Genomic DNA, 10,675 nt, shown 5'->3' with positions numbered 1-10,675 from the left:
CGCGTTGTAAGACCTTCGTTGTAAAGGTTGTTCCCCGGCTTGGGCACTTTCCTGTTTTCCTTACAGGTGACTGTTGACCCTGCTTCTGACTTTCCCTTTTGGTTTGCCTTTGGTACCCAGCTCGAGTTGGTATGCTTTTGTGTCGCCATTTTTGTTGTGAAGGGTTTGGGCTTCTTCTTTTGCATTAATTTCCCTGACACATCAAAGGGTGGGAGTCCATGGTGGTCTCACTTTAGTCTTCTTAATTTTGATCTATAGAGGGTCTTCTTGCTGCTACCATTCTCTTCTGTCTTACTTTCTTTCAATGCATCACTTTCTTGGCTGGTGGCTTTCCTGGTTGGTGGCTCTGCCGTTTCTGGCTGGCCACAATGGTGGTGGGGGATCCGACATGCCTACACTGGTAGATCATCATGGTGTAAGTACATGGACAAGAAAATCAGGAGAAGGTAATGCTTCAATTACGTATGCACTATTCCTATTCCACTTTTTTTGTCCCACTTTTTACCAAAGCTGTGTGCCTTGATTTGACCGTGGTCTGTTAGACTACTTTTGCAGTCTACTCAGGGGGTTTCTGGGTAGAGTAAAAAAAAGAGTGTTGGGTGTCTGTTTAGTCTCTTCCCATTTGGTATGATTACATTGGTGGAGTAGTGTGGCTCACTGGTTAGAGGCGGCAGGCCTGAGAGCAGAAGTCAGCCTGGGACCAGGGTTCAATTCCCGACGCGGCAGGGTCGTGGACCTTGGTCAGCGGACTTGATAATTCTCGCTTCGGTGCTTACTCTAATCAGGGGTTCCACTCGGCAACTCTGGGCATTAGCTTGCCTAATCTCCACAACGGCCCCACCAATTCCGGGGATGCCTGGCTCCACCTTGGGGACTCCCAGCAAGGGACCATCCCACAGGGAAAGCCAGGACAGGTTCCCCAGAGTTATACAGCGCCGGGACGCCCCGTTGCTGGGGCAGCTGTGCGCTTTACAAGTATACTACATTTACATTTTGTACAGGAACATGGGCAGCCCAGAAGATGTCAAATGAAGTGTGGTAAAGTATTTATGGAACCACAAAGGTTCAATGGACAATTTGTTGAGGTTTATTTATTTATTCGTTTATTTTTATTTATTTGTAGCTTTATGCAGTGCATTCCTGAACAAGAATGGGTAGCTGGGCACTTTACATAGGATGAATAAATCAAGTTACAGCAGAGCATTACAACCGTACACAATATCGTGATAATAATGATCGGAAGAAAACATTTTTTACCACACCCAGGAGAGAAAAGGCTAGGCCTTTTTCAGACGTCTGAGCTGAAGGACTTCCATATTTTGGGCACACTTCCTAAGGTGGCCTCCACGAGAATTCGTGTTTTCTTGGAATACTGGAAGATTTGTGAAATGTTGATGTTGGGAAATGTTTACTCTTACCAGGGCCAGTGATGGGCTCGAATGAGTGATGGGCAAAAGAGGCTTGTGTTATTCCTTACTCTCCAACGCATTAAACGCATAATAAAGTATGGGTGATGGGAAAAATGTGTTAGAATTTCTGCAAGACAGAGATTGATTTGAGCAAAACAACATGTAATAACATTGGAATGGTTTAATAAGTCGTTTTTATAATTCATGTTGGTGTATTTATTATTGTTTTAACTGAAAATGTTTATATGTATAAAAAACGATTGTTTAATAATTAAGAAGCAATAGGAGCAACTTAAATTGATCAGTTTTACACCACTGAGTTTTGTCCAAGTGAATGGAAAAGTGTTCAAGTGAAGGGGGTGTTCACAGTGTGACATACAAACTTACATCTGTTGATGGACTTTCACCAATGTTCACAACTATCTTAAAATAAGCAATTTGTTAAATACCGGAGATTTGAGACATCAACAAATACTTCACACCTTAAAGCAAGGATCAGCAGGCTTCCAACAGAACAATACAGTACAGACTGCCATGGAATGTGGTATTATTTTATGATATCCTGAGTTTCATATTTCTGTTTGGTCTCATTTGCTTTTACCTGTAGAGAAATAAAAAAAAAACATCTGGCTAGTATTAATTGGATTAATTAGGACAATTCACAGCATGGAGGCATCTAAAACACACACTAAAATTCTGTGCTTAGCATGGTGTGCCGCCCGACTGGTATTTTGCTGCTTCTGTCATTGCATCCAGATATATAATAAGACAAGTAATATTACACCTACAACAAGCCAGGACTATTGGTTTTTCCAATGGTTATTAGTTGTATAAGATAAATAGGCAACAACTACGGCTTCGTTGTATATAATATTGCAAATACTTCCATTCTCAAATGATGAGTGCTGTGAAAGAACTATACAGAGTCTCTTCGAAGTTAGATTACAGGCAGTAAAGGGTGGTACTGATGCTTAGTTAAGATTTGTTATTCACCCTGATGGTGAGGGCAAATATGGAGAGCCTGATAGAGACCCGTCTTAGCACCTGCTTTTTAGAACTGCCGGTGCTGAGCACCGCCTGGACACGGGCCACTTAAAGTCCTGCATCGGAGGATTACCCCAACCCCTAAGGGTTACTATACTTAGGGAGCATCATATTAGCGCCAGGACACCGGTTAGTAACAGTGCGCTTTATAAATTATATAAATAAATAAATAAATAAATCAGACCCTCTCTGAGGGAGAATCTGCAGAGTGGCTGGCTGTGCACAGCAGTAAGTTTCTGACGAGGGTTGAAGTTCCCACAGCTTGGTCTGCATGGCTTGAGCTAAGCTATCGCGTTTAATCTTTGATGCATTCGATGATGAAGGCTCTTTGCTCATCGCCACCCTGATAGACAACCTCGCCAACTTCGGACTGGAACAGCTCGTCACATCGCCAACCCACATCGCCGGACACACCCTCGACGCCATCTTCTCCTCTAGCCCACACGTCTCCTTCTGCCACATCTCCGAACCCACCTGGACCGACCACCACTGCATCCACTTCACCTTCCGGAAACCTGTCGCACATCGCCGCACCCTACAGATCCCCCATCGCTGCTGGGGCAAAATCACCGAAGTAGAACTACAGACAAACCTCGCACTCAACCCACCGACCAACCCCTCCAACCCCAACAAGGGTGCGCGCACCCTTAGATGATAGATGGACGACTGCACCAACACCTTAGCACCGCTGAAAAAACCAACCCTCAAAGACACCAGCAAGAGAGCCAACTGGTTCACCCTGGAACTCCTAGCATCAAATCGCACCTGTCGGAAGTTGGAGAACATATGGCTCAGCGAGAAGTCGCCGGGTAGCCGCGCAGTCCACAAAGACGCCATCCGCAACCACCACCACCTCATCGGGACCGTCAAGAGGACCTCCTTCAAAGACTGCCTCGACAACAATGCACACAACAGCAAGGAGCTTTTCAACATTGTGAAGGAACTCTCCAACCCCAGCTCCAAAGCCAACGACATCCCACCGTCACAAGCCCTGTGCAACTCCCTCGCCTCCTTCTTCCACCACAAGATCGCCGACATCCACAATAGCTTCAACCCCCGGATGTCCCTAACAGGCCCCAACACGCCGGAACCACCTCACCCCTCCGACGACGACCCCCTGACAACCTGGGCCAACGTGAGCATCAAAGACAGAATCAATACCATGGGCACAATCCACTCCGGCTCGTCGTCTGACCCTTTCCCACACCACATCTTCAACAAAGCCGGCAGCTCCATCTCACCCCACCTACGCAACATCATCAACCTCTCCTTCGAGACCGCGACCTTCCCTTAAAGCTGGAAACACACCGAGATCAACACCCTACTGAAGAAACCCAAGGCGGACCCGAGCGAACTAAAAAACTTCCAGCCCATCTCCCTGCTTCCATTCCCAGCTAAGGTCATCGAGAAGATAGTCAACATCCAACTCACCCGCTACCTCGAAGACAACAGCATCCTGGACCCCTCCCAGTTAGGTTTCCTCAGCAGCCACAGCACCGAGACCGCCCTCATCTCCCCCACATACGACATCAGGATACTACAGAACAACGGCGAGACGGCGGCCCTCATCCTCCTGGACCTCTCCGCCGCCTTCGACACCGTCTGCCACCGCACACTACGCACACGACTCCACGATGCAGGGATGCGAGACAAGGCCCTGGACTGGACCTACTCCTTCCTCTCCGACAGAACCCCGAGAGTCCGCCTCCCCCCATTGCGATCCAAAGCCTCCGAGATCATCTGCGGCGTCCCACAGGGATCCTCCCTCAGCCCGACACTGTTTAACGTCTACATGGCGCCTATCGCACGCATCGCCCGACATCACGACCTCAACATAATTTCCTAGGCCGCCGACAAGCAACTGATCCTCTCCCTCACCAAGGACCCACTCCCCGCCAAATCCAACCTCCACCAGGGACTGAAGGCCATCGCCGACTGGATGGAAGATAGCCGCTTTAAACTGAACACAGACAAGACGGAGATCCTCATCCTCGGGCCCAATCCATCAACTTGAGACGATTCCTGGTGGCCCACATCACTGGGGACACCCCTCGCACCCACCAACCATGCACGCAACCTGGGAGTCCTCCTCGACTCGAAACTCACACTGACCAAACAAGCTCATCTGTCTCCTCCTCCTGCTTCCACACCCTCCGTATGCTCCGCAAAATCTACAAATGGATCCCGACAGACACAAGGAAAACAGTCACCCAGGCCCTAGTCAGCAGCAGACTCGACTACGGAAACACCCTCTACGCCAGAGCCCCGACCAAGCTCATCAATAGACTGCAAAGAATCCAGAATGCCTCTGCACGCCTGATCCTTGACATCCCGCACCGCACCACATCACCCCCACCTGAGGAACCTTCACTGGCTCCCTGTCGACAAAAGAATCTCCTTCAAGCTCCTGATCCACGCACACAAGGCACTCCACAATATCTCAACAGTCTACTCTCCTTCTACGTACCCAACAGGAAACTCCACTCCTCAGACCTCTCCCTGGCTACCGTCCCACGCATCCGTAGAACCACAGCCGGAGGCAAATCCTTCTCCCACCGCGCAGCCAAGACCTGGAACACCCTCCCCCTCATCCTACGACAAACTGAAGACCTTCTAACCTTCAGGAGACAACTCAAGACCTGTCTGTTCGACCACTAGCAACAGCACCCCCTTCCTCCCCACCCCTCAGCGCCTTGAAACCCTTGCGGGTATGTAGTGCGCTTTACAAATTATATGATTGATTGATTGATTGATCGCCACTTCCCCTCCACAAGCTCTGTTATCTTCTCCTTCTATAGCTAGAGTAAATACGTGTCTCGATGCTGCTCTTTCAGTTAACTATTGATGCTCTTATTGACTATAAATTATTCGACTTTGCAGTCCTAGCCACAGTAGTGATCGCCTTTGGCATACACATGTAGCCGTGGCTTCCTAGCGGGGCTACTACTAGCTGTGCAGCTACTACGTTGGCCTTTCGAATTCATCGGTTATAGGCAGCCTATTGTTGACAGCTCTTATGCAATTCTTGAAATAGCCCTTAGGGGGCACAACAGACCAGTGTTATCGTTTCAACTGCTTTAGTTTTCCAATAGAGTTAGTTACTTACTTTATGTAGATGAACGTCTAAACCAGGGCCAGACTGGCTGTAGCGGGCCCCGGGCATTTCCCCGGTGGGCCGCTACGGTGGGGGACGGTTTTGGGCCCCCTGGGGGCCAGTTTTGTGAGTGGGGGCCGGCAATATCAGCCCCCAGTAACAGAATCGGCCAAAACCGGACGTAGCAAACTGCTCGGCTGCACTCCCTCCCCCCTCCTGGGGGCCGGCCGAGCAGTTTGCCAGGGTCGGTTATGGTTCCCAGTCCAGCCCTGGGATTTGTCATTCTGTTTCTCATCAATATTGCTTCCGGATTTATGTTCAATTACTGTACATATGGCTATTTGTGTATTTTACGTTTTTTGAGTGTCAGTAGCATTATGTTTTCGTCCCACCTTTAGTTCTGTGTGTAGGAGGGTGGATATCTGAGTACATGGTTACCCCAACTTTTTGCCTAGTGTTTAGCTGGTTTTTGACTTAGTTGGCCTGGGATCCTGCTATTCAGGACCCCAGGCTATCTGCTCACTCTGTAAAATGGACTCCATGTACTTTAGGTACATACCTTATTGGATATTGGGTCACCTTGTGAGCCCCTGTATAGTGTACCATAGGTACCCAGGGCATAGGTGCATCCAAGGCCTACCAGGGGCTGCAGCATATATTATGCCACCCCTGGCTGGCCATCCAAACTGACACAACTGGCTGATCACTCAGCTGGGGCAAGGTTGTGTAGTCACCCCTTGCTTAGGTATAGTATTCCTATACCTACCATTATATATAGATACATATATACCTATAAGTCACTCCTATGGCAGGCCGTAACAATCCTGGAGGCAGAGTGCTTGGTTTTATGTGAGATGGTGCTCTAGCATGAGCTGAGCCTGTCTGCAGCTTTCGGAACCATGTCCTTATAGCTGTTCTATGATATAGCCATACCATATACTCTTAAGTGCATTATAATCCTCGCGGTTATTGCTAACTTTGGTTTGGCTTTATCAAAACATGTCGTGTAAGGTGTCATACACTTTGGAATTCTACCCCCCCCCCCGCCAGTTCTGGTGGCGGGGGTAGCATTCCACCCTTCTAGAGGGAGAAGACATGTAGTTGTAGCTTTACCCGGTTAAAGTTAAACAGAGCCTCAGCATCACAAAATGGATGCTGCTGCCACAGACACAAGTCTGACCTCCTGCAGCTGGGAGCCCTTCCAGCGAGGGAGGCCTGGACGATAGGTTTCCTGCCTTGGGAGGTGCTAGCACCTCCCCAGACAGGGGTTGAAAGGAATGAGACACTGCCTGGGGCACACAAGGTGCTCCATGCATAGTCCGGTTCAAACCAGTTGCTGGGGCACTCCATCCCCAGCTCTGGCATGAAACTGGACAAAGGGAAAGGGGTGTAACCACCCCCTTCCCTGGTGCCACCCATAGGATGGACCTAGCAGGTAATCCAGCCCCTTTAATTCGTATAAAGCTAGGAGCTGAGTCTAGAGGCTTTAGATTATCCTGAACTGAAACTCTGTAAACAAACTCAGGACCTTCGACATTCTACTGCAACTAGAAGACTGAAGAATCTCCTGTGTGGTCAAGGAGTGACCACCCCGTGCATACAGGCACCAACTAGTGAATTATCGACAAAAAACAACCTAGGCAATCATTACATTACATTACATTTCATATACATAAAAAAATCATAACCAAATCAATAAATCACTGTACATAAAAAAACTAACTAAATACAACACACACTTATTGACTTATAAAATGATAAATGATTTTTTTATGTATATGAAATTAATGTCCTTTTTAATATAAATGTTAATAAATACCAGAATGTGAATCCATTGGTAGCTCTTTTTCCTTTAATATTTTCGTATTTATCATTTAACTTTAGCTATGATTGCCTATGCTGTTTTTTGTCGATTGTTTATCTATCCCTGACCTAGGAATCACAAACTCTATATAATCAGGGGGTCCTTGATAGCTATACATCAACAAAACCAACTAGTGAATTGCCAGTTAGCTTTGTCGCCGATCCTGAAGGATCCCGATGACCCTGCTTCATAGGACTGGACTTCCAGACTTCTCGGACCCCCACCCACACCTCCAGCAAAGCTGAGACCCGTGGCGGACACGAGAGACGTGGGACCGGACACCAGGCCATTTTGCTCTTTGCTAAACTGTGCAGCTTCTGAGGCGTTCTCGAAGTTGTGTATTGGGAATTGAGAATCCCCAACCCCGAGCCGTAAGTGCACCGAAGCTTAGCTCTCCACACTCCACGAGTGCCCCGTGGGGCTTGCTCTTGCATTTCTCCCCGATGCGTCTTCACGGTTGCTAGCCCATTGGCTAGTGGCCATCTTGAAGACTCCATTTTGAAACAACGCTGCTTGCCTGGTTGCTCTGGGCATGCTTCTGCTTTCCTGCAAAAGGGAAGCTCGACAGACCTTGCTGGTCTGTACTAGAAGCCGATCTTTGTATCCTACATGGGTTGCCTTTGCCAAGGCTTGTTGACTCCGATCCGGAAGCCGATACTGCCAACAGCGAGAGCCTTCGTGGGACAGTCTGTATTCAGCTTCTGGTTGTCGTCGACACCTCCTGGTCCACGGGGCTGCAGAGACAAGCTTCACTTCTTCACCTGATCGCAGCTCGACATCATCTGGTCCCGTTTTGGTTCCATCCTGGTCACTGGCTAGTGACCCAGACTCTGTCCCCACTGCTTTTCAGGTTCTTCACTTCTCCGATCCGCCCTTGGATCCATCGGACATCTTCCTCCTGGTCGCCTGCAGCATCTTCTTGCAGCTCTCCATAGGAATGGACAACAAAACCCGACACAACTTCACACCTATGCACCCGGCTTCCCTGGGTGAGGTAACTCGAGTACTCCGGTGCTCCCGTGGGTAATAACTATCCAAGTGTCCTAATTTAACTGGGTTTCATCAAAGTCCACCCGGACTGTCCGAAATCAACTAGTTTCTAAACTTTACGTTTCCATTCTAAGTCTATGAGAACCTGCGTGTGTGTTTAGACACTGCACATGCCTCCTGTGGGACTCCTGCTTCCTAACCTGTGGTTATTCAGTGTAGCCCCACCGATTTCCTAGGCCCTAGGCCTATTCACTATTCCTGCAGTGGTACTTATACCACTTCTTTAGTATATGGTTCGTGAGGCCCCTCGGGCAGAATTGTATTTGTGCAACTTAACGTACGCTTATTAAGTCACTTGTGCTGTATCTCGAACTCTGACCTCATAAGGAGTGCAGAGGGGTTGTGTTAGAAATAAATACATATATATTTTATATATACCTTGTGTGGTGTCCTTTCATCTGGTATTCAAGGGGTTATTATTGGTAAAAACAATTGGCTTCACATGCTCTCTAGAGTGTTAGCGTAAGACTGCTCTGTCCATGCTACCACTAGGATAACTGGTCTATAAGGTTGACTTTATAACCATCACCATAAGGGTTGTTTGGACTGGTGCAAGGTGCTCACTAGAATAGTGAACATCATATACCAGGCCAACTTATCACACTGTGTGTGTGGGGGGAGGGGTGGCACGAGGAAATGGGGGGGTGACACCTACTCTTTTGCTAAGTGGGCTTGTTATTGTGTTTAATTTTAGTAGCATGTGTATAGTGCTGCATACCCCTGAGAGATCTCGAAGCGCTTCTGAGAAGTGATTAAGAGGTAACTTCGTTATACTTGGTGAGTAGAGTGTGGTTTATAATGTTGCCTGATAGTGTGGTGTGTAATGTCTGAAAGACAGCTCTGGTCGTATTCTGGTGAACTTGTAGCCATGTCTGTTCCTGAAGTGAAATGAACAGGCTCTGGCGGCCCTCAACATTTTAAAGAGGTGCAGCACCGAGCCTGGGATGGCAAAGCGCGTACACTCAAAACTTTTACGTAGAGGTTGGCACCTATCTCCCTTTCTAGAGCATAGTCGGGTATGTTGTGGCAAGGCTGGTCCAAATACCAATGACTCATTAGGTGATGGCTACTTCTCAATACTTGGAGCACCAAAGAAATGGAGGAGTGTAATCTTGATCCCATTTGAGATATCGTAGGAGTGCCTCGTATTCATGCGCAGTCAGCACCCGAATATTTTCTGTGTAATTAACGATACTAAGAGGAGTAGAGTATTGCATATTTAAAGTATTCCACATGACATACTCATGTATAGAACGTGAATAATAAAGGTTTATGTGACAGGATAAGTTAACATAAATGTGTCCCATTGTGAGGTTATTAATTTTGAATGGGTCTTTCTGTACTTTTATATGATTATGTTGAGGTTGGTCTATAATGATTTGTTTCTAAATTTATAATTAAGCCCTACTAAACTCAGATTAAGTTGTGTTGTGGATTATTGTGTGGCAACATTGGTTGCACTGAAACAAAATGTGAACAAATTATAGTTTTCTCCCTTTACCTCTCGTGCTGCTGTAAAGGTTGCCTATCTGGACATAATTGTTTGCCTGGGCCCAAGCTCCAACAGCATCAACACAAACAGCAGGTCTCCTAATGACAGCAGCAGGTCTTTTAGGCTGCTGACTTGAAATAGCAACATCAGCAAGAATGTTGTCTAACACATCCACCTATACATTCACTTCAGTGACTTAAGCTGGGGGTTGAGGCCCTAGGAGGATGATTGATTGCTCCCTTTTGGTACCCAAGTGGAAAACTATGGGCTACCCCAGGGACGCTTCATGTCTATAATGTACTTATGCATGTGCTGTGCCGTCAATGAATAACCAGAGCATGAAGTGCTTCAATCGCTTTTTTCCCAGGGAAATGGCCGGCATCTCATTAGATGGATTGCCTCCTTGCTAGTGCATCGCACGCTGGCATCCTCACTACATTGCGTATCGCGTGGAAGGCGGCGCTGGGGAGAGCACTCCATGATGCGGTATGGTAACAGGTACTTGCCTACCCATCTGTGGTGACCAGGATGCAGTTTGAAGCTAATACAACTGTATTTGTTATATAGTGCCTACATGACTTCAGAGGAAATGAACACCTTCTTTCCAGGAGCCGACTCCTCCTTCCCCCACGGCCACCATGTTGGAGACTGACAACAACACATGGTCATGCCCAAACATTAGCAACTTTTGGTGTGAGTCACTAGCCTTCTCCGGGAAATCT

This window comes from Lissotriton helveticus, chromosome 4_1 (genome assembly GCF_964261635.1).
Source record: "Lissotriton helveticus chromosome 4_1, aLisHel1.1, whole genome shotgun sequence".
NCBI classification, from domain to species: domain Eukaryota; kingdom Metazoa; phylum Chordata; class Amphibia; order Caudata; family Salamandridae; genus Lissotriton; species Lissotriton helveticus.
The sequence above is the reverse complement of the archived record's forward strand: the minus strand, read 5'-3'. Positions refer to the sequence as shown.